Here is a 27,197-nt window from a genome sequence, read left to right on the forward strand (position 1 = left end):
TGCCCAACCCTCCACTAGTGTCCATTCTCCACCACCAATGAACCCAGTAACTCTCCTACCCCCCAATCCCATCCCCCGCACCACACCCAGCCTCTGTGGCAGAGTGTTCCATTTTGTTCTCTCTCTCCTTTTGGGTGCTGTGGTTTGCAATAGGGGTATTGAGTGGCCATCCTGTTCAGTCTCTAGTTTACTTTCAGCACATATCACCCTTCCTGCTCTCCAATCACATTTTACTTTACCATTCTATATCTGGGCTGCCTTTCCCACAGCATGTGAGGCCAGCTTCCAGGCCATGGAGCCAACGCCCTGTATTATATACTATTATTCTTGGGTATTAGTCTCCTACTCTGTTTTTATATTCCACAGGTGAGTGCAATATTTCTGTGGCTACCCCTCTCTTTCTGACTCATTTCACTGAGCATGATACTTTCCACGTTGATCCACTAATATTCAAAGTTCATGACTTCACCTTTTCTAATAGCTACATAGTATTCCATTGTATAGATGTACCAAAGTTTCTTTAGCCAGTCAGCTGTTCTCAGGCACTTGGGTTTTTTCCAGATTCTGGCTATTGTAAACAGTGCTGCAATTAACATATAAGTGCAGATGTCATTTCTACTATACTTTTTTGCTTCTCCGGGATATATTCCCAGAAGTGGTATTGCTGGGTCAAATGGAAGCTCAATTTCTAATTTTTTGAGGAGTGTCCATATTGTTTTCCAAAGGGCTGAACAAGTTGGCATTCCCACCAGCAGTATCCTCTCCCACAGCGGTTGTTTTTGTTCTTTTGGATGTGTGCCATTCTCTGCGGTGTGAAATGGAATCTAATGATTGTTTTGATCTACATCTCCCTGATGATTAGTGATGCAGAGCACTTTTTCATGTGCTTTTTGGCCATTCGAATCTCTTCCTTGGAAAAGTTTCTGTTCATTTATTCGCCCCATTTTCTGATTGGGTTAATGTTTTCTTCTTGTAGAGCTCAATCAATGATTTATATACCCTTCATATCAACCCTTATTGGATGGGTATTGGGTGAATATCCTTTCACATTCTGTAGATTGTTTTTGTATTCTGGTCACTGTATCTTTTGTGGTGCAGAAGCTTCTTAGTGTAATATAGTCCCATTTATTTATCTCTGTTTCCACTTGGTTGGTCAGTTGCAGTCATCCTTGAAGATACCTTTAGCTTCAATATCGTGAAGGGTTTTGCCGACCTTGTCTTCCATGTACCTTATGGGTTGTGGTCTGATGTTGATGTCTTTAATCCATTTTTATCTGATTTTTGTACAAAGTGTCAGGTTGGGGTCTAAGCCCCTTCTTTTGCATGTGGTTGTACAGTTATGCCAGCACCATTTGTTAAAGAGGCTTTCCTTGTTCCACTTCACATTTCTTGCTTTCTTATCAAACATTAGATGATCATACATTTGGAGTTATGTGTAGGGATATTCCACCCTGTTCCATTCGCCAGCGGCTCTGCCTTTGTTCCAGTACCATGCTGTTTTAATTGTTACTGCTTTGTAGTAAAGTATAAGGTTGGGAAGGGTGATGTCTCCCATCGTCTTTTTCCCAAGAATTGTTTTAGCTATTCATGGGCGTTTGTTGTTCCATATGAATTTCAGGATTGCTTGCTCCATTTCTTTGAAGAATTTCACGGGTATCCTTATAGGGATCATGTTGAATCTGTATAATACTTTGGGGAGTATTGCCATTTTGACAATGTTGATTCTCCCTATTCATGAGCAGGGGATATATTTCCATTTCCTCATGTCCTCTTTTATTTCATGGAGTAGCATTTTATAGTTTTCTTTGTAGAGGTCCTTTACTTCTTTAGTTTAGCTGATTCCGAGGTACTTGATTTTCTGGGGCACGATTTTGAATAGGATTGCTTTTTTCATGTCCTTTATTCTGTCTCATTGTTTGCATATAGGAAGGCCATGGATTTTTTGGTATTGATTTTATAGCCTGCGACTTTACTGTACAAGTCTATTGTTTCTAAGCATTTCTTAGTAGAAGTTTTAGGCTTCTCTAGATATAATATCATATCGTCTACAATTAGTGAGAATTTGATTTCTTCCTTTCCTATCTGGATGCCCTTAATATCTTTTTCTTGCCTAACAGCTATTGCAAGTACTTCCAATACTATATTGAACATAAGTGGTGAGAGTGGGCATCCTTGTCTTGTCCCTGATCTTAGGGAGAAGGCCCTTAATTTTTCCCCATTGAAGATAGTGCTTGCCATAGGTTTGTGTAGATGACTTTGACTATCTTGAGGAAAGTTCCTCCAAAACCCAATTTGGTGAGAGTTTTCATCATGAACGATGTTGAACCTTGTCAAATGCTTTCTCTGCATCAATTGATATGATTATATGGTTTTTATCTTTACTTTTGTTGATATAATGGATTACATTGATTGATTTCCAAATGTTAAACCATCCTTGCATCCCCAGGATAAATTCCTATATGATCTTTTTGATGAGTTGTTGGATTCTATTTGCTAATATTTTGTTGAGGATCTTTGCATTGGTGTTCATCAGGGATATTGGTTTATAATTTTCTTTGTTAGTGTTTCCTTTTTTTGCTTTTGTATTAGGGAGATATGTTCCTCATAGATACTATTTGGGAGGGTTCCTGTTTTTTCAATTCCTGGAAGATCTTGAGGAGAACTGGCAACAGGTCTTTAAATGTTTGGAAGAATTCGCCAGTGAATCCATATGGTCCTGGGCTTTTGTTTTTGGGGAGACTTTTGATTGCAGTTTTAATTTCCTTGATATCATTGGGTCTACTCAGGTATTCCAAGTCTTCTAGGTTCAGTCTTGGGAGATTGTAGGAATCAGGGAAATCATCTATTTCTTTTAGGTTCTCTTGTTTCATGGCATACAGACCTTCAAATTTGTCTCTGACGATCTTTTGAATCTCATTGGTTTTTGTTGCAATGTCCCCCTTTTCATTTCTGATTCAGTTTATTAGGGTTCTCTCTCTCTCTCTCTCTCTCTCTCTTTCTTTGTGAGTCTTGCTAGCGGCTTATCAATCTTGTTTCTTTTATCAAAGAACCAGTTCTTGGTTTCCTTGACCTTTCGGATTGTTTTCTGGGTTTCCATGTTGTTAATTTCTGCTCTAATTTTTATTATTTCTTTCCTTTTTTCAGGTTTGGGTTCCTTTTTCTGGTCCTTTTCTAAGATCTTGGGCTGTGAAGTCAAGCTATCTTTGTAGGCCCTTTCTTCCTTCCTGAGGAATGCTTGCAGAGCTATAAATTTTCCCCTTAACATGGCTTTAGCTGCATCCCGTAGGTTTTGGTAGCTTGTGTCTTCATTCGCATTTGTTTCAAGGTATCTTTTGATTTCTTCCTTGATTTCCTTCCTGACCCACTCATTGTTCAACATTGAGTTGTTTAATTTCCAGATTTGATTTGGGTCTCCGTGTCAGTGTGTGATTAGCTTCTATCTTTAGTGCGTCGTGGTCTGAAAAGATGGTTGATACAATTTCTATTTTTCGATTCTATTGAGGTATGTTTTGTGGCCCAGTACATTGTCTATTTTGGAAAATGTTCCCTGTGCACTGGAAAAGAATGTGTATTCTTTCTTTTGGGGGTGTAAAGCTCTGTATAGGTCTATTGGGCCTCTCTCTTCAATTTCTTCTTTCAGAGTCAGTGTTTCCTTGCTGAGTTTTGTTCTTGTCGATCTATCCAGAGGTGATAAGGGGGTGTTCAAGTCTCCGACTACTATTGTGCTGCTAGTGATGGCTTCTTTAAAGTCTGTTAGGAGTTGTTTTAAGTGTTTAGCCGGTTGTCCATTAGGTGCATATAAGTTTAAGTGTGTGATTACTTCCTGCTGTACATATCACTTGATAAATATAAAATGACCTTCACTGTCCCTTCTAATCTTTTTCAACCTGAAATCTATGTTGTCGGATACTAGTATGGCAACCCCAGCTTTTTTGAGGGAGTTGTTTGCCTGCAGGATTGTTTTCCATCCTTTGACTTTGAGTTTGTGTTTGCTCTGACTGTTTCGGTGTGTTTCTTGCAGGCAGCAGAATGTTGGGTTTAGTTTCTGAAACCATTTTTCCATTCTCTGTTTCTTAATAGGTGTATTTAGGCCATTGACATTGAGAGAGATTATTGTCATGGGGTTTTGTGTCATCTTTTTGTGGGGTTTGTTGTTCTTGTGGCATTCTTCCTTGTCTTACAATAGCCCCTTTAGCCCTTCTTTTAAATTTGGTTTTGAATCTATGAAGTTCCTGAGCTCTTGTTTATCCGAGAAATAGTGTGTGGTTCCTTTGAGTTTGAATGAGAGTTTAGCTGGATAAAGTATTCTTGGTCAGCATACATTTCATTGAGGTTTTTCACTATATTCCACCATTGTCTTCGGGCTTGGAGGGTTTCCTCTGATAGGTCTGCTGTAAATCTAAGGGGTGCTCCTTTGTATGTGATTTCCTTCTTTGACCTTGATGCTTGCAGTATTATGTCTCTATCCACAGCATCTGTTATTCTGGCTATGATATGCCTGGGTCTCTTTTTGCTGGTATTCTTCAGGCTCCTTGGATCTGGATGCCTGCATTCTCGAGCTTTGGGAATTTCTTTGAAATGATGTCTTTAACTGTGTTTTCTCATTGGGGTTACTTCCCTGTGCTTCTGGTACCCCAATGATTCTTATGTTGTTCCTCTTGAGGTCATCCTCTAGGACTCTGATTCACTCTAGAGCCATTTTGAGGTCTTTTGCCATTATTTGTTGCTGTCTGTAAGCTTTGTGCAGCTCCTCTTCAAGCTCACTGATTCTGTCTTTGGCTGTAGCCATTCTACTGTTGAGGACTCCTACTGAGATTTTTAATTCATCTATTGATTCCTTTATTTGTGTGACTTCTGTTCGCAGCTTTGAAATTTCTGCTCTCATTTCTTTCGGCATTTTCTTGGTGGACTGTTCAAATGCTTCATTTATATCCTGCCTTAATTTATTGGATGTCTTTTCCATGGTTGCTTGGAGTATGTCGATTCTCCTCAAGGTTTGCTCTCTGAATTCTTTATTTGAGAGGTTGTATGTGTGAGTAGCCCCTGTGAGGTTTCTGGAATCTTTTCTTCATCCTCTCTTTGTGGAGGGGATTTTCGCTGTTTCTTCATATTGTTATGGAAGTATAGAGTTGGAACCTTCTAATTGTCTATTCCTATTCCATCTTGCTGCAGGGGAGGGGGCGGGTTGGTTATCCCAATTTCATGATGGTAGCCTTGCTCTTATTCTAGAGTCCTTCCTTACTCTCAGGCGCTCTTCCTGATTTATGTGGGGCCTCTACTGAAGGCTTAAGGCCATGTTCTCTTCACTAAGGTTTTGTGTGGCTTCTATTATTCACTGATAGTTTTTGTTAAGTTAGAATAAGCTAAGGGGCTATTTGACTTAGAGTGATTCAGATGGCCAGGGTGTTTTGCAAAGAAACAGACTGTACATATTATGCTAAAGCAAAAAATAATAACTGCTGCCGTGTTAGCGGTAGCTGCTCCAGCAAGAGGCGATGCCCTTTTTTAGACCACGACCCCTGAGATACAATCCATGCCCCCAGTAACCTCTTGGGACCTTGGAATGTCCGGTCTGGGGGAGCTGTCTGGGGCCCAGGAGGCGGGGCTCCTCCTGTCCTGTTCTTTAATGAGAGCCAAGCTTAAACACCATTGATAAAGGTACCCAGCTTATAACAGGAAAAAGCAAGCCTCACATATAAGTTTTCAGAAGAAGGAAAAGGATCAATAAGTAAAGTAAATTACATATGCTCTCATCATATTTGCTGCTCACATCTTCTGTTAACATATTCTAAGTGCACTGTGATCAAATTTTCTTCTTTAATGTTTTCAACAGCGATGTCTACAGGTTTTGTATACATTTCCCCCTTCTGTAGTTGTGAATAATTTATCATTGCTTTTCTAATTTCCTAGATAATAACTTCATTTTTTGCTCACTTTGTATTTTCCAAAAATTCTTTCCTTTTTATTGAAGATATATTTTTTTCAATTTTTTATTGAGTCACCATGTGGAAAGTTACAAAGTTTTCAGGTTTAAATCTCAGTTATACAATGCTCGAATACCCATTCCTTCACCAGTGCTCATATTCCACCACCAAGAATCCCAGTATAGCTCCACCCCGCCCCCCCACGCCCCTAACCCCCCCACGCCCGTAGCCCCCCCCACCCTTAGCCCCCCCTGCCTGTGTAACTAATAAATTTCACTTTACTTTCACTTTGATTGCATACAATATTTCAACAAAACTCACTATTATTGTTTGGAGAGTCTCTCCCCTAAAGTCAGACGTGCTGAAAATGAAGCATTAGATAATTTGTTTTCCATTGCTGAGGATGAAGAGGTATGAGGTCGAGTGACCACACTTAGCGGCCTCTCAGTTTTGGGTTTCTGTATTTTAGTATTTTAGTAACTAAGTCCAGAGAGATATCTGCCAGAAGTTGCATCGTTGCCAACTTGTACTTCTCAGTTACATTATATTCCACAAATGAGTGCAATCTTTCTATGTCTGTCTCTTTCTTTCTGACTCATTTCACTCAACATGATACTTTCCATGTTGATCCATTTATATGCAAATTTCATGACTTCATGTTTTCTGACGGCTACATAGTATTACATTGTGTAGATGTACCAGAGTTTCTTTAACCAGTCATCTGTTTTGGGGCACTCTGGTTTTTTCCAGATTCTGGCTATTGTAAACAGTGTGCAATGAACATAGAAATACATATGCCATCTCTACGATACCATTTTTCCTCTCCGGGATATATTCCCAGGAGTGGTATTGCTGGGTCAAACGGAAGCTCAATTTCTAATTTTTTGAGAATCGTCCATATTGTTTTCCAAAAGTGCTGAACCAGTCGGCATTCCCACCAGCAGTGAAGAAGAGCCCCTTTCTTCCCGCATCCACGCCAACACCGGTTGTTTTTGTTTTTGGGGATGTGGGCCAGTCTCTGTGGTGTGAGATGATATCTCATGGTTGTTTTGATCTGCATCTAAATGATGATTAGTGATGTGGAACATTTTCTCATGTGCCTCTGAGCCATTCGGATTTCTTCTTTAGGAAAGTTTCTGTTCATTTCATCACCCCATTTTTTGATTGGGTTGGCAGTTTTCTTCTTGTGGAGTTCAACCAGTGCATTGTATATCCTTGTTATCAACCCTTTATCGGATGGGTACTGCATAAATATCCTTTCCCATTCTGTAGATTGTCTTTGTACTTTGGTCACTGTTTCTCTTGAGGTGCAGAAGCTTATTGAAGATATTTTAGTTGGAATATATGTACATAATTCCTGATGCTCTGGCAAACCTACCAATTTTGAATATTGAATTTTGAGTTTTCAAAGAATTTTTATTCCTTCATGGAAACTTTGCATTTGCTTTATTTCTTCGTATTTTTCTCTTCTTGTACTTATATTATCTTAAAAAGTAATAGAAAACTGAGCTTCCAGTTAATAATACATTGGCTTTTCTGTCTGTTTGAACTTAGTTCTTCACCCCCATCATGACATAACTGTCATAATGAACTATTTTTGAGAAAGTTCGGAAATGGAAAGAACAAAATTCATAAAATTCCCCTAAATTGTAAGGTTAAATTTAAAGAAAACTCACAAAATCAAACAATAATTGCCTGAGCATAATAAAAGCCTCAAAAAATAGAAGTCTACCTGATTGACAACATAAACGGACTTCTAAAAAATGCCAAATAAAATTAGTCAATAACAGAAATATAAAATCTGTCTTATTGCATTTATATAAAGTACCTAAAATGTGCATTTTATACAACTCATTCATAGAAGCAGAGAATAGATTATAGATATGAAGTTATTGTTATACAATGAATAAGTCCTAGAGATTTTTGCTAAAATATTGTACTTGTAGTTGATAATATTTTTATGCACTTAAAATTTTGTAAAGAGTATAGATCTCCTGCTAACTGTTCCTATATACATATAAGAAGATCTGACACAAGAAATATGAAACTGATGAACATGTTTATTGACTTGTTTATGGCAATGGTATGGATATATGCTTAAATCTAAACTTATAAAGATAAATGTATTTCACACATTAAATCTTTGAAACTATTCATATATTTCAGTAAAGCTTGGGGAAAATTAAGCTTCCCAGTTGCTATTATTTGTTTGTACTTTGATTTGAACGGATTTTTCTCTAGGCCACTTACTTAGACACTGTCTTTAAGTGACATGGATTATTTCAATTGTTTCTGCATCCTATTTGTTCCTTTGGTATTCACACTCAATGTTATTGAAGTCCCGAACTCCAGATATCTGCTTCAGAAAGTATTTCTGATAATTAATATCATAAGATACTAGCTTACTAAAAGAACTTCATTTTTTACTTCAAAAGACATAGAAAAATGGATAGGTTTCAAATCTTAGGTTCTGAATGATTTTGTCTCTAGTTCACAGTCTAGAGACATGGCTGCAAGCAGTTTTCTGGGACCAAATGTAGTCCCCAGACTGCCCAAGCGTCCCACTGTTCCATACATAACTCTCTTTTTTTTTCTCCTTCCCGAGCTAGCAAGTTTGTACCTGCTTATAGTCTTCATAATATGGCAGACGCCATGTCACTTCTCCCCTACAAGGGAAAAAAAACCGAGAGAGAAGGATATTTCCCCTCCTTGGGTGGCGTGGGGCAATGGCTTAGTTCACAGTCTAGAGACATGGCTGCAAGCAGTTTCTGGGACCAAAGGTAGTCTAGTTGGCCTCTGGATCGTGGTCAATCAGCAGCAAAGTGGCCGCACCAAAGTGTGGCTGCCCAGGTTGAATCTCGGCGGAGCATGCACCGGTACAGGCCTCGGCCCGAGACTCTGGAGCTTTTTTATATTTAAGCAATTTTCAATTCTAGAATTTATCAACATTTATGGTTTTGTCTACATGAAAATTTTTTAAAAATTAAAAATCAAAATACTATCTATTTTCATCAGCAAATACACTAAGAGAAGTTGAAGTGAAACTAAGAGGCAAAAGTCCTTACAATCCAAAAAAAAAACCCAAACTAGCTTTTCTACAATATTGCAATAATCTGCTAATTCTTTCAGTCAGATCAGACAAGACCAAGGGTCTCTGCATTAAGAAAAGTCTTTCAGATAGAAATGCATGGTATTCCATTATGCAACATTTTATCATGAGTTCAAAAAATAGTTTTCTTATAATTCTCAGTAAAAGCCCATTAATATTGATTAATTTAAAATAGACAAATCTTTTCTTTTGGTAGTGGAAATACTGAATTTTCTCTTATTTTGTGTTTTTTTTAAATTTTTAATATTATTATTATTTTTTTTACTGAGTCACAGTGACAGTACAGTTACAGATTCACACATTTTCGTGCTTGTTTTTCCCTCATGCAATGTTCGAGAGCCCATCCCTCCACCAGTGTCCATTCTCCATCACCAATGAGCCCAGTATCCCTCCCACCCCCCAATCCCACCCCCCCACCCCACCCCACCCCACTTCTGTGGCAGGGCATTACAATTTGTTCTCTCTCTCTCCTTTTGGGTGTTGTGGTTTGCAACAGGGACATTGAGTGACCATCATGTTCAGTCTCTAGTCTACTTTCAGCATGCATCTCCCTCCCCACGCAGGATCTCCAACCACATTTTACTTGGTGTTCCCTTCTCTATCTGGGATGACTTTCCCCCAACATGTGAGGCCCGCTTCCAAGCTATGGAGCCAACCTCCTGGCATTACATACTACTATTCTTGGGTGTAAGTCACCTACTCTGTTATTTTATATTCCACAGGTGAGTGCAATCTTTCTATGCCTGTCCCTCTCTTTCTGGCTCATTTCACTTAGCATGATACTTTCCATGTTGATCCACTTATATGCAAAGTTCATTGTAAGATGACATTACTTTGTCCTCTCCCTGCTTGCCACAAGTAGCTTGTGCCGGTTTTTCCCGGAGTTTAGGCTTACCCCAGTCACACCCATCAAGGTGTTCCTGAATCTCTCCCATCCCTTTGTTTAGCTATAATCACTTCTCCATGCTCTCTTCCCCAAAACAGTTAATCCTCGGCTTTCCCTTAATCTGACTCTGCTAATTTGCAAGGTCAGACCTTCCTAGGATACTGAATTTATATTATATAAGTTAATATTGCCTTTCTCCTCTTCTTGTGCCTTTTGAATAATTTACTTTAAAGCTATGACTCTTTTGTATAGACACAAGAAGACAATATTATGTTTTTATAACTTGGGAATTAATTGACCTCGAATATTATTCCCTCCCGGGCATCTGCTTTCACCACTTAAGCCTCAGTTGCCCTCAGTTCCTAGCACCCCAAAGCAGGGTCCCCGACGTGGGACGGGAAGGATCCAGGGCAAGCGGTGAGTAATGTGCTACCCTGGCATCGAGATGTGCCTGGCCAAAGTGCCTAATTCTTAACTATAAGTTAAGAGCTTGATCATAGACAAATGCTGTCATGATCCAATAGTAATTATGAGACTTGGACCCTGCCAGGGATAGGAAAGACTGATCTGGCCTGAGCACTGTAGTCTGAGATTGAGATGGCCCCAGGAGTGCAATTCTATAAGCTTTAATGCATCTCTTATTGTGTCCATACAAAATAATTAATATTATGAATTCTTATATGTTTGCTGGCTGAGGAGAAGAGAAACACATTCATGGGACTCCGCCCTTGGGTGGATCCTCCTGCTGAAAGAGAATTAAGTCCTAGGAGAAGCATGCCCTAAGGGAAAGGACCTTACCCTATTGATGGTGACCACACCTATGTGCACGCCCCAACCCCCTCATGCTGTGGAGATTTAACTAGGCTGTAAGAGTGGGTTGGGGGGTCAGATCCATGGGGGCCAGATCCACGGGGCCAGATCCACGAGGGCCAGATCCACAGATCCAGAAAGAGACCGAGAGCAGGAGAGAAGCAGAGAGAGAAAATGAAATAAACTGATCGAGCAAACAGTCTGGCCTTCTTCCTTCCCGTCGCCTGCCCTCAACCGACAGCACACACAGCAGTTCCGGGGCACCGGACGCAGGCGGTGAGACAGAGCCGCCCAGAGAGCCTGCGAGTGCGTGCGCCCCTTGGCGAGCTTTAGTTTTTTACAGTTCATGACTTCATCTTTTCTAACAGCTGCATAGTATTCCATTGTATAGATGTACCAAAGTTTCTTTAACCAGTCATCTGTTCTCGTGCACTTGGGTTTTTTCCAGTTTCTGGCTATTGTAAACAGTGCCGCGATGAACATATAAGTGCATATAAGTGCAGATATCATTTCGACTATACTTTTTTGTTTCTCCAGGATATATTCCCAGAAGTGGTATTGCTGGATCAAATGAAAGCTTAATTTCTAATTTTTTGAGAATTGTCCATATTGTTTTCCAAAGGGGCTGGACCAGTCGGCATTTCCACCAGCAGTGTAGAAGGGTCCCTTTCTCTCCACATCCTCTCCAAGAGCGGCTGCTTTTGTTCTTTTGGATGTGTGCCATTCTCTGTGGTGTGAGGTGGTATCTCATGGTAGTTTTGATCTGCATTTCCCTGATGATTAGTGATGCAGAGCATTTTTTCATGTACCTTTTAGCCATTTGTATCTCTTTCTTGGAAAAGTTTCTGTTCATTTCTTCGGTCCATTTTCTGATGTGGTTGGATGTTTTCTTCTTGTAGAATTCAACCAGTGCTTTGTATACCCTTGATATCAATCCTTTATCGGATGGGTATTGGGTGAATATCCTTTCCCATTCTGTAGATTGCCTTTGTATTCTGGTCCTTGTGTCTTTTGCGGTGCAGAAATTTCTTAATTTAATGTAGTCCCATTTGTTTATCTCTGTTTTCTCTTGGTTGGTCAGTTGGGTGTCATCTTTGAAGATACCTTTAGCTTCAGTATCGTGAAGGGTTTTGCTGACCTTGTCTTCGATGTACCTTATGGATTGTGGTCTGATGTTGAGGTCTTTAATTCATTTTGATCTGACTTTTGTGCATGGTGTCAGGTCGAGGTCTAAGCCCATTCTTTTGCATGTGGTTGTCCAGTTATGCCAGCACCATTTGTTGAAGAGGCTTTCTTTGCTCCACTTCACATTTCTTGCTCCCTTATCAAAGATTAGATGATCATACATTTGGGGTTGTGTGTTGGGATATTCCACTCTGTTCCATTGGTCTGCGGCTCTGCCTTTGTTCCAGTACCATGCTGTTTTTTTTTTATTATTGCTTTGTAGTAAAGTTTAAGGTTGGGGAGGGTGAGGACCTTTACAAAGAAAACTATAAAACGCTACTCCATGAAATAAAAGAGGACATGAGGAAATGGAAACATATCCCCTGCTAATGAATAGGGAGAATCAACACTGTGAAAATGGCAATACTCCCCAAAGCATTATATAGATTCAACGTGATCACCATAAGGATACCCATGACATTCTTCAAAGAAATGGATCAAGCAATCTTGAAATTCATATGGAACAATAAACGCCCACAGATAGCTAAAACAATTCTTATTTAGTGTCTTATTAACGCCAATACTAGACATAAAGTTACATATTAGTATGAGAACACAACAGTGTGATGGTAAGTCTTCTAGTCTTGTGCCTTGAACTGACAACCCTCCCAATACTAGCAAGTGGTTCTCTTCTGTATCTCAGAGGGACTTGTGAGATTCCAGTACATTCAGTGCCAAGATCAGATCTTCTTTTTAAAATTTTTTTTAATTTATTTTATTGAATCACCAAGTGGAAAGTTACAAAGTTCTCAGGCTTATATCTCAGTTATACAATGCTCAAACACCTGCCCTTTCACTCACTAGTGCCCATATTCCACCACAAAAAACAAAAACAAAAACAAAACAACCCAGTATACCTCTCAGTATAGCCCCCCCACCCAACCCTCCCCACGCATAACTGATAAATTTAACTTCCTTTTCTCTTTTCCTTGATTACATTCCATATTTCAACACAAAATTCACTATTGTTGTTGGAATTTCAACACAGAACTCACTATTCTTGTTGGAATTTATCCCCCAAGAATACAGCCCTATTGACAGGGAAACATTTGATAATTAGTTTTTCAATGATGAGAATGAAGAGATATAAAGTCTCTTTATATAAAGGTTTAGGATTTCTGTATTTTAGTAATTAAGTCCAGGGAGATTTAAGTTGGAAATTGAATCATTTCCCTTCCTGGAGCAGCATGGAACAAAAGCTTAGTTCACAGTCAGGAGACATGACTGTAAGCACTCCCTGGGACCCCAAGTCATATAGCAGGCTCTGGATCTTGGTCATTCAGCAGCAAAGCGGCTGTGCAAAGGCATGACCACCTGGGTCGAATCTCGGTGGAGCTCGAGCCGGCCCGAGATTGCCCAGATCTTCTTTTAAAGTTAGTCCTTTTGAAATATTGACACAAAATTAAGAGTGGGAAGAAAAAATAAGAAATACCATCCATAAAGACATATGTACGCCCATGTGTGTTGCAGCATTAGTCACAACAGCTCAAATCCGGAAACAACCAAGGATCTCAGCAAGATCTAAGTGGATTATGAAATTATGGTGTTTATACACAGTGGAACACTAGTCAGCTGAGAGAAAAGATGAAATCCTGCAGTTTACTCCAACCTAAATGGAATTAGAAGAAACATGTGTATCAGAAAAAAGACACAGTCCAGAGGATCATACTCACATCTGTTGTACGGAAAAACAAAGCGAGGGAACAGACAATAATAATGGAACCGACTCTCATGTACTGTAAACAGAACATGACCTGAGTTTGCAAAGGTGATGGGATAAGATTCCTTGGGACTGTGGTGAAGGATGTTGTGCAGACAATCCAATGGTGGGGATGATAAAGTAGCTCTTAGAGTACAAAATGGTAATATGATAATGAGATGCTGGTAATATGGGATATATCACTTGTATCACTATCACTTGTCATCCCATTATTCATCTACTTGCTTGAGCAGGCACCAGTAATGTCTCATTTCATCCCTGTCATGTGCTATTGTAGCCCAATGGCATCTTCTTGCTCCAGGAAAATGAAGAGCCTCAAACAGTTCATTCAGAGTCTTGATGAAGAAGTGTTACCATCTTGTAGGTGGGCAGCCATGTGGTCTTTTGACATCCTGTGGAATCCAGTTTGTAATAGCTCTAGTCCAGTGGTCGTCTCTAAACCACATTACATGTCTGGCCCATCTGATTTTCAATGCTTTGGCAAAAGAGAGAACATCCTTGATTCTTGATTGTTGACAGAGGTCAGAATTCTGGATTCCTTCTCTCACTTGAGTGAAATGTGATACTCCAAGCATAGCTCTTTAGATTCCTCTTTGGGATATCTGAATAGCATTCTCATCCTGTTTGAATAGGGGTCCCAGATCTCTGAGGCATATGTTAGTGCAGGAAGAATGGTGGAGTCGAAAAGATGTGCCCGGAGCAAAAGGTTCTTCATCCTCTTAACCACTTCTTTGATGCTCTTGTAGGCATTCCATGCTGCTCTTTCTCCTGTGTAGCTCAGGTGCCAGGTCATTTGTCATATTGAGTTCTCAACTTAGGTACATATAACTGCTGCATTAGGAGATGTTTGTTCTGTTGAGGGCAAATGGAACATCAGGAACTAGTCTGTTTCTCATGAACATTGTCTTCATGATATTCAGCTGCAGTTCGACCTTTCCACACTCCCTGTCGAAGTCGGCTAGCATTTGTGCCACTTGGTTGATATTAGTTGTTCTAAGAACGATGTCATCAGCAAACGAAGGTGGTTTAGTTGCCGACCATCTATCTTCACCACTATTCCTTTCCATTCCAGTTGTTGCATGACATTCTCGAGGGTGGCACTCTAGAGTTTCAGTGAAATGATATTACCCTGCCGAACTCCTCTCTTTACTTCAATGATCACTTCCTTGTAGAATGGTGAGATCCTGGTGGTGAATCCTTAATACAGCTCATGGAGGATCCTGATGTACTGAGTTTGAACTCCCTGTTTGGTTAGGGCTTCGATGACCACTTCAGTCTCAACAGAATCAAAGGCCTTCATTAAATCCATGAAAGTTAGACAGATGGGCATCTTGAACTCTCATGAGCCCTCAATGAGCTTGGTCACTTTGTGGATATGGTCGATCATGTTGAACCCTTTTTGGGACCCCACTTGCTCTCATGGTTGTCCTTTGTCTAGTGTTCTGCCAATCCTATTCAGGAAGACTCAAGTGAGTAACTTGTAGATGATGGACAACAGGCAGATTGGGAGATAGTTGTCAATGCTCTCATGGTTGTCCTTTGTCTAGTGTTCTGCCAATCCTATTCAGGATGACTCAGGTGAGTAACTTGTAGATGACGGACAGCAGGCAGATTGGGAGATAGTTGCCGATGTTGTGGATGTCTCCCTTTTTGTACAACAGGACAGTCCTGCTGGTTTTCCATTGGGACGGAAACTTGCATTCAGACAGGTAGTGTGTGAAGAGCTAAGCCAGTGTACTGACTAGTACTGGTGGTAGATTCTTCAGGTGTTCGAGTCTGACCTTGTCTGGACCATGTGCTGTATGCTTCTTTACTGACAAAACGGCGTGTCAGATTTCGAAAAGAGAACGCTGGGAACAACATATCCATCCTGCTGAATTTGGTATGTGGGCAGGTGGACTTGGCTATCAAAAAAATCCAAGTAGAAGTTGTGGGTAACTTTTCCATGGCCCTTCTGGTAGATATGATAGATTTATTAGGATGTCGGAGGCAGTCATCTTGGCCTTGCAGTTGGCGAAGGACAGGCAGGCATTGTTAATACTTTTCCTGGATTCTGCTGCATCGGACAACACTGCTGCTCTTCTCTCTTTGAAGTCTTCCTTTATAGCTTCTCTGCGCAGCTTTTCAAGCTCAGAAATTAATGTCTGATTGCCTGAAGCTCATGGCATACCACATTGGCGAATGAGCTCGAGAGTTCCCAAAGACAGGCAACTTTTTGTGGCTTTCTCTCTCTCTGCATTCCTTGCACAATCCTGAAGGTGGTGAACCAGTCAATTGTCTTCCTTGGTAATGTTGTCAACGACAGCATTTTCCTATATATCTGCAATAGTGCCAAAGAGCTCCCAGTTGGTGGTCATTCTGGGAGTTTTCTTAAACTTTGCAGCCCTTTTTTCCTACTCTGTGAATTAGAATTTTGCACGAAGGAAACGGTGGTCTGATCCCGTTTGGAATTTTGCGATAAGAGTGACATCAGTTCAGGCAAAACCGTCGATTGAATATGATGTGGTCAATTTTGTTGTTGAAGTGTCTATCCTAAGACTCCCATGTCCAACATTTAGATTCGGCTTTCTAGAACTGCGAGTTACCATGCATGGTCTTGGTCAACATGATGAACTCAGACAGTCTATCACCCTGTTTGTTCCATTCTAGGCCATAGGTCCCACTGTGGAGTTCTTCAGGTGACCTTCTAGGTTATATCTTGATGTTAAAGTCACCGAAAATGACCTTGTAGAAGGAGTGGTATTCTTTATAGAACTTCTCCAGTTCTATGTAGAATTCCTCAATTTCTTCTTCGTAGTTGGATGTTGGTGTGTAGACGAAGAAGATAGAAACTGCTGGCAATGAGCCACATCTATTCAAATGTAAGCGTCTGGTTCGGGTTGTTAGGCATTTGAACAAATCAATGCTCATGGCCAAGTTCGTATTGATAAGGAGACTGAAACCACCAACACCTCTATTCTTGCATGTTCTGAGGAACAGTTCTTCTGCAGTGTCAAAAACAGCGTGGTGTTTATATATATGTATATATATAAACACATATAATAATATATAAATATATATCCATATATAATATATGGATTTATAAACATATATATGTTTATATATTATATATATAACTACCAAATGTTATATCCAATAAAGTATTGCATCCATGGGAATCATTATTGGAACAGATGAAATGACTAGAAGTCCCTTCTCAAAGAAGTGGCAGTGAACTTTCATCAACAGCTAAACTGAACAAAACAAACAGAAATCATTGTGCAATTGCCATTGCAGCTATTCTAGAATCCTGTTGGAAGAGTGAAGCATTGAATGAATGCAACAGAATAAAGACTGTTTATAAGTTCACAGTCTCGGGACAGCAGTGAATTGTTAGAACTGCGACTATTTTGAATGTTTTTACCAAGTATGGATTTTGTTTCACTAATTGTGACTATTTTCATTTGCAAAGTAAAGACACATATTCAAAAGGTAGTGTCCATGCCTTGAAAACTATGCAATTTCTACTTGTTTCCTTCCAATGTTTGTTTCAAATATTATCACTATATTAGCAAGTAATTTTATCATGTTAAAGAGAAATGTTAAGAAGAAACATTAGTTTTCACAGTTGAGGCTATAAATACCACTTCTTGTCAGTGTTATATAGTAATTTTTTTTAAAAAAACTTAGGTATTTAATGTAGATATATCAGCCATAAGATATAGTTTTCCTACATTACAAATAATTTGTTACTTAAGTATCTATATAAAGAACATTTAACATGATACTTTAAACTATGTTATAAACTGCAGGCTCAATTGCATATAAATCACAGTCTCAGAAAAATACATAGGAAAATATATCAAAATATATCCTCTCCGGGATATATTCCCAGGAGTGGTATTGCTGGGTCAAATGGGAACTCAATTTTTATTTTTTTTGAGAAGTGTCCATACTGTTTCCCAAAAGGGCTGAACCAGTTGGCATTCCCACAAGCAGTATAAGAGGGTCCCTTTCTCCCTACATCCATGCCAAGGAAGGTTGCTTTTGTTCTTTTGGATGTGTGCAAGTCTCTGTGGTGTGAGGTGGTAACTCATAGTTGTTTTGATCTGCATCTCTCTGATGATTAGTGATGAAAAGCATTTTTTCATGTGCCCTTTTGTGATTCAAATTTCTTCCTTGAGAAATTTCTATTTGCAGAGGACATGATACTATATCTAGAGAAGCCTAAAACCTCTACTAAGAAACTCTTAGAAACAATAGACTTATACAGTAAAGTTGCAGGCTACAAAATCAATACCCAAAAATCCATGGCCTTCATATATGCAAACAATGAGGCAGAGGAAAGGGACATGAAAAGAGCAATCCCATTCACAATCGTGCCCCAGAAAATCAAGTACCTCGGAATCAGCTTAACCAAGGAAGTAAAAGACCTCTACAAAGAAAACTAGAAAACGCTACTCCATGAAATCAAAGAGGACATGAGGAAATGGAAACATATACCCTGCTCGTGGATAGGGAGAATCAATGTTGTCAAAATGGCAATACTCCCTAAAGCATTATACAGATTCAATGCGATCCCTATAAGTATACCCATGACATTCTTCAAAGAAATGGATCAAGCAATCCTAAAATTCATATGGAATAACAAACGTCCAAGGATAGCTAAAACAATTCTTGGGACAAAGATGATGGGAGGCATCACCCTCCCCAACCTCAAACTTTACTACAAAGCAGTAACAATTAAAACAGCATGGTACTGGAACAAAGGCAGAGCCGTAGACCAATGGAACAGGGTGGAATATCCCTACACACAACCCCAAATGTATGATTATCTAATCTTTGATAAGGGAGCAAGAGATGTGAAGTGGAGCAAGGAAAGCCTCTTTAACAAATGGTGCTGGCACAACTGGACAACCACATGCAAAAAAAATGGGTTTAGACCTTGACCTGACACCGTGCACAAAAGTCAGATCAAAATGGATTAAAGACCTCAACATTAGACCACAAACCATAAGGTACATTGAAGACAAGGTCGGCAAAACCCTCCACGATATTGAAGATAAAGGTATCTTCAAACGTGACACGGAACTAAGCAATCTAGTAAAAACAGAGATCAACAAATGGGACTACATTAAACTAAAAAGCTTCTGCACCGCAAAAGATACAGTGACCAGAATACAAAGACTATCCACAGAATGGGAAAGGATATTTACACAATACCCATCACATAAGGGGTTGATATCAATGGTATATAAAGCACTGGTTGAACTCTACAAGAAGAAAACATCCAACCCCATCAAAAAATGGGGCAAAGAAATGAACAGAAACTTTACCAAGGAAGAAATACAAATGGCCAAAAGGCACATGAAAAAGTGCTCTACATCACTAATCATCAGAGAGATGCAGATCAAAACAACCACAAGATACCACCTCACACCACAGAGACTAGTACACATCCAAAAGAACAAAAGCAACCGCTGTTGGAGAGGATGTGGGGAGAAAGGGACCCTTCTTCACTGCTGGTGGGAATGCGGACTGGTTCAGCCCTTCTGGAAAACAATTTGGACGATTCTCAGAAAACTAGAGGTTGAGCTCCCATTTGACCCAGCAATACCACTGCTGGGAATATATCCCAGAGAGGCAAAAAAGTACAATCGAAACAACATCTGCACATGTATGTTCATCGCAGCACTGTTTACAATAGCCAGAATCTGGAAAAAACCCGAATGCCCCAGAACGGATGACTGGTTGAGGAAACTTTGGTACATCTATACAATGGAATACTATGCAGCTGTTAGAAAAAAGGAGGTCAAGAATTTTGTAGTTAAGTGGATGGGCATGAAAAGTTTCATGCTGAGTGAAATGAGTCAGAAAGAGAGAGACAGACATAGAAAGATTGCACTCATCTATGGTATATAGAATAACAGAGTGGGAGACTAACACCCAAGAACTGTAGAAATAAGTACCAGGAGGTTGACTCCATGGCTTCGAGGCTGGCCTCACGTTCCGGGGAAAGGGCAACTCAGAGAAGCGATCACCAACTACATTGTAGTCGAAGGCCATGTGGGGGAAGGGAGTTGCGGGCTGAATGAGGGCTAGAGACTGAGCACAGCGGCCACTCAACACCTTTATTGCAAACCACAACAGCTAATTAGAGAGAGAGAACAGAAGGGAATGCCCTGCCACAGTGGCAGGGTGGGGTGGGGGGAGATGGGATTGGGGAGGATGGGAGGGAGGCTGGGTTTACTGGTGGTGGAGAATGGGCACTGGTGAAGGCATGGGTTCCCGAACTTTGTATGAGGGAAGTATAAGCACAAAAGTGTATAAATCTGTAACTGTACCCTCACGGTGATTCTCTAATTAAATATAAATAAATTTAAAAAAAAAAGAAATTTCCTGTTCATTTCATTGCCCCATTTTTTGATGGGGTTGGATGTTTTCTTCTTGCAGGTTCTAACCAGTGCCTTGTATTTCCTTGATATCAACCCCTTATTTGATGGATATTGGGTGAATATCCTTTCCCATTCCGAATATTGTCTTTGTGTTTTGGTTACTGTATCTTTTGAGGTACAGAAGCTACTTAGTTTAATACAGTACCATTTGTTTATCGCTGTTTCTACTTGGTTGGTCAGTGGCAATAGACATGTACAGTAAAGTTGCAGGCTATAAAATCAATACCCCCCAAATCCATAGCCTTTCTTTACACACATGACGAGACAGAGGAATGTAAAATAAAAAAACCAATCTCATTCACAATCGTGCCCCAGAAAATCAAGTACCTCAGAATCAGCCTAACTAAGGAGGTAAAGGATCTCTACAAAGAAAACTACAAAAAGCTACTCCACGAAATAAAAGAGGACACGAGGAAATGGAAACAAATTTTCTGCTCATTGATAGGAAGACTTAACATTGTCAAAATGGCAATACTTTCCAAAGCATTATACAGATTCAACACGATCCCTATAAGGATACTTATGAAAGTCTTCAAAGAAATGGATCAAATACTCCTGAAATTCATATGGAACAACAAATTCTCACGAATAGCTAAAGCAATGGGAGGCATCATCCTACTCAACCTCAAACTCTACTACAAAGTGGTAATAATTAAAACTGCATGGTACTAGAATAAAGGCAGAGCCGCAGACCAATGGAACAGGGTGGAATATTCCCATGCACAACCCCAAACATATGAACATCTAATCTTTGATAAGGGAGCAAGAAATGTGAAGTGCAGCAAAGAAAGCCTCTTTAACAAATGATGCTGGCATAACTGGACAGCCACATGCAAAAGAGTGGGCTAAGACCTCGACCTAACACCATGCACAAAAATCAGATCAAAATGGATTAAAGACCTCAACATCAGACCAGAATCTATAAGGTTCATTGAAGACAAGGTTGACAAAACCCTCCACAACATTGAAGCTAACGGTATATTCAAAGATAACTATCTTATGTAAGTTCTATGTCTCCTATTTGCTTTTTCCAAATTGCACAAATATCTGAAGTTGATGATTACCTATTCTGACATGGCTTGGTAAATATGTTCTTTTAATTATCTGGTCAAATATGCTTCTTGTATTATCATTTTGACTCCACTCTGACCACCTTCAAGTTTTGATTCTTTGGTATGAAGCATCACCTTAGTTTATTATTCTTCTTTCCACTTAACTGGGATTTTAACAAACTTATTTGAAGGTATATTGATATCTTGAAAGTAGCCTTGTATTTAAAACTTTGGGAGAGGCTTTAAAATGTAAACTGTTGGGGCCGGAGCGATAGCACAGCGGGTAGGGCGTTTGCCTTGCACGCGGCCTACCCGGGTTCGATCCCCGGCATCCCATATGGTCCCCCAAGCACTGCCAGGAGTAATTTCTGAGTGCAAAGCCAGGAGTAACCCCTGAGCATTGCTGGGTGTGACCCAAAAAGCAAAAAAAAAATGTAAACTGTTCCAAATCTCCTTCTCCATCAGTTTATGAAATGTCAAAGCCAGATTCAACTTCCCATGTTATAAATTGTATAACTCATCTAAGAAAGTGAAGTGGATAATGTTAAAAGAATTCTTGAAAACTAAATTTTTGGCTCCATTTAATCAATAAATCCATGGAGAAGTTCTTGATGTAACCAAGGGATTAGTTGAGTTGCTCAGTGAATGATACTTACAATGATTTCTTCTCTTCATCACACTCTGTAATCACCCTTCTTTGGTGTCATTAAAAAATGGTTCCCAATTTTGTCAAATGGATCTTCAAATTCAAGAAACTTCTGCTTAAATAAAATTACATATTACTTCAGGGAACACGAGTCTATTAAATACTATGATCAGCAAAATATTAGATGCTGCAGAAAAATGAGTCTTTTTGGATTGTAACCTGCATTTTGCAGATCAGGAATCTTAAAGACCAGACATTTTCCATCTTGACAAGAAGTTGATGGTAATTTTAACGGCTACTTGAGTTATTAGCTCATCCTATATCTAACATACTTTCTATTTAATATGATTTAATTTATTATGATAAGGTAGTACTGTAGCACTGTTGTCCCATTTTTTCATCAATTTGCTCGAGCGGGCACCAGTAACGTCTTCATTGTGAGACTTGTTGTTACTGTTTTTGGCATAGCTAATATGCCATGGGGAGCTTGTCAGGCTTTGCTGTGGAGGCAGGATACTCTCGGTAGCTTGCCGGGCTCTCTGAGAGGGATGGAGGAATCGAACCCAGGTCAGCCACATGCAAGGCAGATTTATATCGCGCAATGCACAGTATAACCACTGTGCTATAAAAATCTCTCATTTTGTCAGGTGATGTTCACTGTATCATTGTATCACTGTCATCCCGTTGATCATCGATTTGCTCGAGCGGGCCCAGAAACTTCTCCATTCCTCCTAGCCTTGAGATTTTAGTGGCCTCTCTTTACTCGTCCTTCTCAATGGTGCTGCATTGGAGGCTCTTTCCGGGTCAGGAGAATGAGCCATCAGTGTTACTGAATTTGGCATATGAATACACCAGGGGGAGCTTACCAGGCTCTCCCTTGTGGGCAGGAAACTTTAGGTAGCTTGCCAGGTTCTCTGAGAGGGAGAACTAGACTATAGTTGGAAGCCTGCTTCATGAATGGAGTGGAAAAGGCAGATGAAATAGAGTAGGTGTCACTAAGAAAATGATGGCTGGAGAAATCAGTCAGGATGGGAGATGTGTGCCAAAAGTATATAATGGACCAGACACGATGACTGTTCAGTGTCTGTGTTTCAAGCCATAATGCCCCAAAGTAGAGAGAGTATAGGAAATATTGTCTGCCATGGAGGCAGGGGGAGGGTAGGAAAGAGAGGTATACTGGGGATATTGGTGGGGAGGAATGTGCACTGGTGGAGGGATTGGTGTTTGATCATTGTGTGATTGTAACCCAAACATAAAAGCTTGTATCTATTTCACAGTTATTTAATAAAATTTTTAGAAAAAGAAAAAAAAAGATGTGACAAAGCTTAAAAATGGCCATTTCCAAGAGCTTGGTTTTATAGTCTCTGGATGTTGGCCACCAGAGTCTCTTGCTCCCACACCTGACTGTCTTCACCAGGACCCCTAGGAGGAGATTGGTTGAGTTTTCCTTCTTGCCCCGAGCAGAGCCCCCATGGCTAGGACCTCTGGAACCAGCCACAGCCATGCTCAAGGCCCCTCTCCACACATTCAGATGAGCCTCACACATGGAGGTATCAGTAGAGAAACCCAGGTGTGTGGGACCTGGGGCTGAGATCTCTAAGCCTGTTTGGATTAGTATTGGGCCTCTTCTGCCCAGATCCTCCGTTTTCCAGTAGCTAGATGGTCAAACCCGGGGACTGCCCCAGGTCTTCTGTAATCCCACCAACAGCCAACAACCAGAGACTATAAGCTCAAGCTCCCAGAAGCTTGTAGCTTAGTTCTCCTTCTGGGAGAACCTGGCAAGCTATCAAGAATTTCCTGCCCTCATGGGAGAGCCTGACAAACTCCCCATGGCGTATTCATATGACAAAACCAGTAACAATGATGGGTCTTATTCCCCTGACCCTGAAAGAGTCTCCAATAAGGCACCGTTGGGAAGGACAAGTAGAGAGGCTTCTAAAATCTCAGTGCTAGAACAAATGGAGACATTACGGAGACTGCTCGAGAAAAATCAATGGTCAATGGGATGATGATGATGATGATGATGATGATGATGATGATGATGATGGATGTTGGCCGTTGATGGGATTATGTGGCACCGGGGGCAGTTTGTGAGTGTGATTGCCTCGCTACTGGAAAATGGTGGATCTGGGTGAAAGAGGCCCAGTCCTGATCCGAGCAAGGCCCAGTCCCGATCCGAGCAGGCTTGGAGATCTCAGCCCCGGGTCCCGCACACCTGGGTTCCCCTGCTGGTTCCTTCATGCGTGAGGCTCATCCAAGCGTGTAGAGAGTGGCCTTGAGCATGGCTGTGGCTGAGCTCCGAAGGTCTTTCTGACCTCATCGCTCCAAGCAGAGCCCTGACAGCTGAAGACCTCTGGAGCCCAGCCACAGCCATGCCCAGGTAAGTTACTTAAAAATATATATACACATATATATATATATATATACACATATATTTATTTATATAGGTTGTCTTTTTATAGAGGTATTTAAGATTATGTTCAACTTTGTTGGTGAGGTGATAAAAGAAAATTGTGAGGAAAATATTCAAATTAAAAAACCATTTAGCTTTTGTATCAAACAGGGTTGGTTATATAAGATAGTTTAATGAGATAATGTAATCGGAAGACAGGACAGATCACCTGTGATTTCAGAACACAGAATTTAAAAAACATGACTATACTAGGGAAAAGCACATGCTTCACATTTGGAAGAAAGACCCCAAAAGTCTGTCTTCAGCATCAACTGACACTAGTGGGTTCCCTATATTTCTGAATTCAACAGTGAATCTACAAGAACAATCATAGAAGCTTGCTCACATTAGTGGATCCAAGAAATTAATTCTTCTTCTTGTTCCTCTAGTTGATTTTTTCTTAAACGGTATTCCATGCCTGATTTTCTGGCTACATAGCTGAATCATTTTACTTTCCATTTCTTGACTATTGCAAGTATATGTTCATGGGTTCTAATTATTATTATTTTTTTATAGAACTGTCAGACCTATAAGCTGTGGGAAGCCTCCACAGGATTCTTGAGAAATATTTGAATTCAAAGGCATCCAGTTCTGAGAGAGGGTACATATAAATTTTCAGAAGAGACAGACTTGAACTGCTTATTAAAGTGTCATAACTCTTGTAATTATGAAGTAGAATATTGCTCTTCATATTTTGGCCTAATATTTTTCACTCAAACCAGTAAGATACAGTTGTAATATACCCTAGGGATAATATATTTAAAATAATGTAAATTAGTCTTTTTAAATTTGAGACTAGAATGTTGTGTTATTTGCCACTAAATCATAGGTTCAGTTTTAAGTGAAAGAACAGCCAGTGTTTGTCCAATGAAAACACCTACTAGTATCTCTGAATCCATTTCTCTACTTCAGGAATATTTGAGGCTCTCTAACTGGATATTCCAAAATTTTGAGTCCACACTTGTTCTAAGATTTAGACTTGAAGATGTAAGGAATTTGTTACACTTGCAAGTATCATGTCTATGCATGGATTCTACTATGTATAGCAGTAATTGTGATAGAGATTTACTTATTGTTAATTTACATTGTCCTCATTTGAGTTGATTAATTATGTGGGCTTTCTGTAGAGATCTGGAATTTGAACTAACTTGGAGAGTAGCAAGTGAAAAATTAGTAGCACTCAGTAAAATGATGGCAAAACAACGAAGTAAAGGCTTTCATTCCAAACAAGATACTCCTGTTAGTAACATTTGCTTATAGGCATAAATATTTTTAGCATGGCAAACTTCAAACTACTAATTCATACGCTGATATAGCATCTGTCACCTTTTTAAAAGATTAGTGTTTTGATATGTCATTGACTAGCATTTATGTTATACTTTTGGCTATAATTATTAGTACCAAGCAAGAAAGAAAAAATTGAAAATGACATCTAAAAGCGAAATTATTGTATTTTAAAGATAATAAAATATTTTTATTACTGATTTTTGTATTTGTTAGACTGCCAAGTATAAACTACACATAGTAATTTAGTAAACTGAGGAAAAGATATTGTAAAGATAAGAAAAAACATATAAATAATCTATTTGATAATAGTAGTAATGCTTTCTATTGTTTTTCATTTAGTTATTGAGAAACCTGAATGTTACTATCTAAATTGATCATTTTATTCGGGGATTACTCCTAGCGTAAATTTATCTGACTCTGGAATATACAATTTAGCAACTTTCAATTGCCATTTTGTAAACAAAGCACGAATAAAACATACAAAGCAATTTTCTTATATTTATAAAATATTAGATTACTACTTTTAATAGATTTCTTCTGCAGTAAATTCTGTTTATATGATATAAACTCAGAGTCATTACTTCAAAGTATCAAGTAATATATGGGATTCTGTTTTCATTACTTTCTTAATATGTGAATGACAAATGCCCGAAAATACATTCCAGTCTCAGTTACAAAATTTAGTATTCTTATAAAAATAATACTGTATGTGAAAATCCTATTAGTAATTGAGAAATGTTTTTTCCTTTACTCTTTATTTTTTGAAAAAATTAGGTTCTATAATTTACAAAGTTAATTTTAATTGAATTTTAGGCATATATTCCCACCTACAATCCCATTATCAGTGCCAGCAACTTTTAACACTTAACAAAGCACATGAGAGTGACTCTTGGCTAGTTGTTCATATTTTGAAATCATATTTTCTGGAAAAGAGAGTAATTACAGCTGATAGGAATACTTTTCATAGTTCCCTACTGATAACTGTGTTAGAGGAACTGATCACTACATTGAATTTGCAGAATTTGCAGAAATATTGACTTTTTAATACTGGAATTTGAAATTTGACTTCCTGCTATTCTAGGAACAGTCTTGCTTTAGACTTTGATTTCTTTTCCACCAAGAGGATATCAAAAGAAAAAGGCATCTACTCTAAATGAGAATATAATATAAAGAATGAGAACATGATGTTGACCAGAGAAGAAATCTTTTTCATAAACATTTGCTTGAAGAAAGAAATGCTCATCCAATTTCCTGAGTTGTGTTCATTTGCATTTATTTTTAGGTATAATATTTTTTCATAATCATAAACCTGCTCAGAATTTGTTACTACTCTTTGGGAATAACTGCAATAGGAGTGCAAAGAAAAAAAAGAGAAAGCATTAGAAGAAAAAAAGCAAAGGTAACATGAGAATTTAAGTGAAGTAAATGGGGTATTTGTGAAGTAGGTTTAAGCCAGCCTCAACATTATAATACCAGTATTCAATGTACTTCTTACTATATTCATCATGCTTTACATTAGATTTCTTGATTTATTTGTAACTTATACCTGCAACTTAAGAACTATTTACATCATGCATTTTTTATTACCCCTCAGCCATTGTTCTTATCTCTGATTCTATGAGTTTGAAACTTTATATCCAAATATAAAGAGAC

This window comes from Sorex araneus, chromosome 1 (genome assembly GCF_027595985.1).
Source record: "Sorex araneus isolate mSorAra2 chromosome 1, mSorAra2.pri, whole genome shotgun sequence".
Taxonomy (NCBI): domain Eukaryota; kingdom Metazoa; phylum Chordata; class Mammalia; order Eulipotyphla; family Soricidae; genus Sorex; species Sorex araneus.